Source organism: Lutjanus erythropterus, chromosome 20 (genome assembly GCF_056507025.1).
Source record: "Lutjanus erythropterus isolate fLutEry1 chromosome 20, fLutEry1.hap2, whole genome shotgun sequence".
In the NCBI taxonomy this organism is placed as follows: Eukaryota; Metazoa; Chordata; class Actinopteri; order Lutjaniformes; family Lutjanidae; genus Lutjanus; species Lutjanus erythropterus.
Window position 1 is genome coordinate 33253363 of NC_139336.1, and position 6875 is coordinate 33260237.

General features: G+C 39.2%; 1 protein-coding gene across 1 annotated transcript in view; it reads left to right on the forward strand.

Moving 5' to 3' along the window:
* The first annotated feature begins 1516 nt into the window (after positions 1-1516).
* Positions 1517-6875, forward strand: part of hapln1b (hyaluronan and proteoglycan link protein 1b) — a 30601-nt gene continuing 25242 nt past the window's right edge. Inside the window, exon 1 of the mRNA XM_084746028.1 lies at positions 1517-1762. The gene's annotated coding sequence lies outside the window, so the exon portion shown is untranslated. The remainder of the gene's footprint in view (positions 1763-6875) is intronic.

The window sequence follows — 6875 nt, forward strand, 5'->3', positions numbered from 1 at the left end:
TTTCCAACCTGGTCATAGACGCCGTCTCTCAAGTCCAGCCCCATTCTTGCATCTCAAGTTGCTGATTGGACTGTTAACAATGACTGGCACACAGAAGGAAGAGGAAGTCTGAGCCTGGATGTCTGTTATCAGGATGTCCTCTGGTTACACTGGACATTGGTCCTCAGAGGCTAAATCATCATCACATTACAGCAGATGGGTTCTGAGATGATTTTTTTTTTGGTTGCTTGCTTCACAAAAAACTTAACTTTGGTGATCCTGGATAGCTGGTATGATGAAGCTGGTTATTGTCAACATCCACAGAGTGTGAAGCTGAAAGAACAACAGGGACAAACCGTCCCTCTGAAAGTAGTCAGAAACACAAACTGTCTCACTCCCTTCTTGGTCCCCCAAAACTCTTGAGTGAAGATTTCACTGTTGTTTATGAAGCAGTCAGCATTGACCCTGTTTACATGAGTCAGAACAGTGTCAGGTTTCAGTGTAGGTGTGTCTCAGTTTAGATTCTGGCTGCTTGAACTCGGCTGGATTCAACTTTTCAATCTAATCATTAGCAACGCAACATGGGAGGGACAATAAAAGTTATCCTCTGCCAGTGGAGGAGGGAGTATTCACGTCCTCTGCTACAGTAAAAGCACCATAATGTATTATTTTCTTTTACTATTAATGCATTTAATCAACAGGGAAATTAGTCGCCAGGAGCATCCGCAGTCAAAACCATTATTTCTTCACATTTAGTTGATCATTTTTGTTAATTTTTTTAATGTTTTTAATGTTTTTTAAAGTCTTGCATATAATTAAAATAAGATGAAAAGCACTTTTAAACGGACACTGATGGTGGTGCAGCTGCTGGTGTGTCCATAAGGAGCAACTTCAGGTTCAGTGTCTTGCTCAAGGACACTCATGGAGAGAGGTGGTGTTGCACCGGGGGCAACTTGGACTCTTGACCTCAGTTAGTTAGTAAAATCCTGCCTGTTTTTGTCATTCTGTGTTTCAGGTTCATGTTCTCCAGATAAATGAAGGAAACCTGGAACAGATTGTTTCAGTCGGAGAATTTTAGGACGTTAAATTGAAACATAGAATTCAGTATAACATAAATGGTCGGGTCTATGTGCTGAGAATCCTTCTGATTCTCACAGGTGAGGATACTTTAAAGAAAAGTTTTTTTTTTTTTTATTGGAGCAGATGGACTTTAAAGGGGACCTTTTATGGGACTTAGAGCTCAGAGACAGGAGGAGCAGAGGAAACAACTCTCTAAATCAACTCTGTCATCACACATTGAGCAACAGGGGCTGAGCTGGGCGCCTCCTTTGTTTCAGACCAAGAACAACAACCCAGAGAGGACAGTTCAGGTTCTGTGGATCTGCAGTGATGAGGAGCAAAGTGACAACACCTCTGACACACTCCTGATTTCACTGCTTGGTGACGCTGCTTTTCTTTTTTGCGTCAGTTTGGAGCAAAAGATTCTGGAAATTATTTTCACCTGCGTGCGTCAGAGCGCAAAGTCCTCTCATCCCCCCACAGACACACACACACACACACACACACACACACACACACACACACACAGGAGGAGGAGGAATGCGCGTGTTCGCTGCTCTCTGAAACACTTGTGTTTCTTTAGTTGAAGCCAACAGGAGAGACTGAAAACATCCACAGCGCCTGTTTCCTCTCACCTTCACTGTGCGTAATCACTTTGCGCTCCATTCCGCATCTGGACCGCCGCAGATTCAGGCTTCCACCGCAACACAGCGCACTGACAGAGGTAGGATACAGAACTCTGATTCTCTATTAACAGACCGAGAACAACATCTGTAATTTAGGTTTTTATGGACTATTTCCTCGCTCTTATTAGACATAATGTTGCTTAGTGGAGTGATGGAACACGCACTTTTTTGGCACTGTTTGGACTGGATAACAACAGAAAACAAGCAGGCAAAACAAGCTAACCAATAATATAATAAACTTTTTAAAATGCTTAATATGATGCAAAGTGCTTCACAAAACAGAAAAGAAACGAGAGGACAAAGATGATTATTGTTCTAAACTTTATTTAACTCGAAAATTCATTGAGGGCTGGCTCTCATTTACAATGACGTCGAGTAAACAATGATTTAAAAGATACAATATAAAAACAAAAGATACAAATGATTAAAGGCAAAAGGTAAAAGAAAACAACATGTTAAAACTGTTAATAAAAGTACAAAAAACAGTTGTGGATATGGAAATAATTGTAAAAGAGCTATAATAATAATAATAATAATAATAATAATAATAATAATGATAATAATAATAATAATAATTGATGTGTAAATGATACAAAAGGATGGATTAGAGTATAATAACATAATAATAACAAGTAAAGTCTTACAAGGAAATTGTATATTATTTGATTTATGTCTTTATTTTTACTAATTATCTTTATATAACATTTGTATATACATCAGTAATCATTATGTTTATATATCTACTTTTGTGAATTGTGCATTTGTGCATAATGGACTTATAATAAAAATAAATAAAAACAGTTTTTACAGTTTTTTGGGTCCAGAAACTAGAAAAAAAAGCAGCTTTACCAAAGAAATTACAACATCATGAATTTAATCGCTAATATGACTCAAGAACAATTCGTCATTTCTTGCTGATAGTCATTGTTTTGTTGACTTGTTTTTTAATTTGCATGAAGTTTCAGTGGAGTGACTCACAACATGGACGTGTACTGATTGAGTAATCTGAGTGATTACGTCCTTGTTCTGGAGTCGGTCTGTGATACCCATGCCTTTAAGACATATTTTTTAAAATATATTTCTTGCGTCTCTCTTCTAGTGTAGCCTACAGATTGTGCAGTGTGTGATGTGTCCTTGTCCCTGGTGAGGTTAGGGTCTGGTGACTGGAGGAAAAACCTCCAGGAGGACTTCAGACAGCTCTGTTGTATCTGTGATGTATGTGTTGTGTTCACAGTCCTGTTGGAAATGTTGTAAGTCGACAGAGCAACAATAATAAGCCCTCAGCATATTAATCTGTACGTTTCCGTGATTGTCAGTGTTAATGAGAACGTCTCTGAGGTTGTAACTGAATGAATATGATTTATGTGGGGGAAATACACAAACAAAGAGTTTGCTGATGCTGTTGTGCTGACATTTAATGTCACTCAAATTCAACAGAAACTGTTTTGTTAGGTTTAGGAAAAGGTTGTGGTTTGGGTTAAAATAAATATGTTACGCAAGTCATGTAGGTAACGTAATGTACATAACTTACATACCTAACATAAAGTCAAGGTCGACTTTTGGTTCACATGGGACACAAACTTTAGTCTCTTGGCTGAAAGGCCTGTTTCCTGTATATGACCCATCCATCCACTCACTTCCTCCAAACTCAGACGTTCTCGTTCACCTGACTTCGACAGCCAATTAAAACTTCCATCATATTTTTAAGTGTATGCTGATGTATTTGACGCGTTGGGAGTGAGAATGAACTGTAAATACAACATCTGCTCAGTTAATGAACAAAATACCGTTGTTAATATTATTTCTGTCGTGTTAAAACATTTGTATCCATAATATTCCAACAGTACATACATTTTTTAATGTAATGCTTTTACAAGAGGACACAACAGCCTGAAAGTTCCACCTACCACTTTGCTGATACTGCTCGCCATAATTTGGTGCAAAAATTAAAGACATGACATGAAAAGATGTGAAAAGATTCAATTATGTTATTACTTTTTACTTTTGCAAAAGTAACAAGTTAACTAGCTTCCTGCGATATTCCATAAATCTGCATTTTCATTAAATTTAGTAAAGCGAGCAAACACTTTTGAATATTTTGCCCTGTCACCTGTTCATGTAACATGACTCAAATATCAAAATCAGTATAATTTGTCAAGCAGCTAACCAATATTTTGATTCTGACCAATCAGGAACCGGTACCAGTTTAGCATTGGTTCTTGATCTTGATCTTCAGCCACCTCTGTCTACCAGCATCTCTAAAATTTGCAGCGAGAGAGAGCAGTGATTTCTTAACATGGACTTAGTTACCTTTGGACAGAACCAGGCTAGCTGTCTCCCTCTGTTTCCAGTCTTTATGCTAAGCTAAGCTAACCAGTTTCACATTTACCAAACAGACAATCAATCTGAACATCTAACTCTTATCAAAATGCTGAACTATTCCTTTATGTTGATTAAACCCATTCATGTTTTTATTCTGTGAAACAACAGCACTGTCTGAATATTGGAAATGGTTTATTTTGGCATTTTTTAATTTAACTGACTGACTTATTGGCCTGTTGCAACATCTATCATCTTCCCTTCAGTCATTTGGGTGTCTGCAGTGTAAAATTGTCTCCGCAGCGCCCCAATAAACCGAGGTTTTGTTTTCTGTCCTCGCCGATCCGCGCGCCGTCTGTCAGCTCAGTCCGTCATATTTCTAACAGTTTTCATAGTTGTGGTCGAGCAGATTGTGCAGCGAGTGATTTAAAGCCACTTCCAGCACAACAACCCCTCTCTGTGTGCTGGCTTAGACTCAGCGGCTCCACCCTGACCCCCACCCATTACCCCTGCACCCACCCAACACACACACACACACACACACACACACACACACACACACACACACACACACACACACACACACAATCCCCCAAATGAAAAGGAGGGTGTATTCTCTGCAGCAACACAGACGCACAGTCAACTTCAATTAGCTCAGGAAACAACAGGTTAAATGAACGTGTGTGTGTGTGTGTGTGTGTGTGTGTGTGTGTGTGTGTGTGTGTGTGTGTGACATGTGGGTTTAGATGTTAATTAAGAAGAGGTCTCTTTATTTGCTTCATGAATAGACGTTTCTGTCATGTTGACTAATGTGTTTGCCGTCAACTGGCTGCAGCTTGAAAGGAAATGTTCCCCGAAATAGTCTGTGTGTGTGTGTGTGTGTGTGTGTGTGTGTGTGTGTGTGTGTGTGTGTGTATTTGTGTAGCAAACTTCTTGAGGACACGTTTTCTGAACTTTCCCGTTTAGCAGAAGTATAAATGAAGTCAAAACATTTATTCAAGGTGAAAACGTTCACTGTCTTCGTTTGCTGCTCAAACAAATGAAATGCAGATGAGACACAAAATATAAACGGATGTTTGTAGGTGAGTGAGGACACGCCTCAACGAATCATGACACTGTGGCTGAAGACATCTGAACATGAGGTAGAACTGCTGTCAGGTTTGTGTTCGGATTATTTGGAGTGTGGTACTTACCCATAGTCAGTGTTTTACCTGCAGGAGATGGTGATAGACACGCCCCCAGTTTGAAGAAGCAACTGAAGTACAAGGAAATCAATAGTAGTTTAATTGTACACTATATTTAGCATATTTTCACAGCTTTACCTTGCTGTCAGACAGACATTTTTGATGGGAAATCACTATTATAAGAGCCAAATATCACTCTTTCCAAATCAACCAGACTCCATTGACAAAATCACTAATTTTATCTTGCAGAACACAGGAGTTGCTGTCTGCTGTCTGATACATCTGGCCCTCCTCCCATTCAAACAAATCTCCGCCCATTCTGGTTCCTATTGGGCCAATCACAACCATTTATTCAATCAGGGGGCATCACCCGTCCAGATTTCTTTCGAGCGGAACGCCCCAGTCTCACGAAACTCAGATCAGGCCGTCAAACCCTGAAGTATTGATCAAATATTCTGTGCATTGTCTATTTCTTCCTCAAATCTTTTCAGAAACATATTCTTGTCAGCTGTTGAGCTGTAATTTGAGGAAGTTTGTGACCAGATCATCATTCTTTTCCTTCCAGAAAATGGACTGAGCATCGCCTCATCTTGCATGTGTCAGATGAAAGACGAACTGAGAGGTTCCAGACTAAATAACATTTGCAAAATTAGGCTGGCATTGTTGATTTTGTAGAAACAGGAGGACATTTTAAGAACTACGCTTGTTTGTTTTCATGGAAGAGACAGTCGATGCCACCATCATATCTGTGCAGTAAATAAGAAGCCAGGATATCGTTAGCTTAGCTTAGCATAAAGACTGGAAACAGGGGGAAACAGTTTGAAGTCTGAGGTTCAAAAACTCACCTCCCAGCACCTCTAAAGATCAGTAACATGTTGTATCCAGTGGTGGAAAGAGTACTGAAAATCTCAAAGTACAAAGTATTCTTCTAAAAAACTACTCAGTTACTTTTTAACCGCTGATGTTTAATGCATCATCATTAGTAGCACGGAATCGAAGTAGATTACATGCTGTAATGCATACTTAAGCACAAGTAAAATACAGACTTGAAAATCAAGTACCAGTAATTTATTTGTAATTTATTTGTAATTAGTTACTTCCACCCTTGGCTGCATCTTATCTGTTTAATTTGAACAGAAGTGTAAAAGCTTGAGTTTGTGTTTTGGGGCAGAATTATGAGCTGGAACGTTTTCTTTGTGTCCATCCTCCCAGAGCTCCTCTGCAGGTAACAGATACAGCTGGTTTAGGTTTAAAAGTGCTTTAAAAGTGTTAATAAGTCTATTTTTGGACTTCTGACAGACCAAGTCAGCTCTTTCTTGTCTTTTTGCTAAGCTTAACTAATGGCCTCCATTGTTAACCAATAAACCTTTTTCTGTCATCCCATTAACTCACATTACACTGTGTGCAGATAAATACACCTTGAATGAGTTTTATCCTTATTTTACTTATTTAAAACCCATAACGGAGAGGAAATGAGACGTAACCCTGAAGCTTAAAGTGTTAACCTGTTTAATATCATTAGTATCACTCGGCTGTGACCAGCGCTGACCTTTGACCTTCAGCTTTCACCCCTGGCTCCTTCTGCTTGAGAACGCAGTGAAATAAAGAGAAGATACGAGCCCACATATTAAACACAGTGGCACGCTGG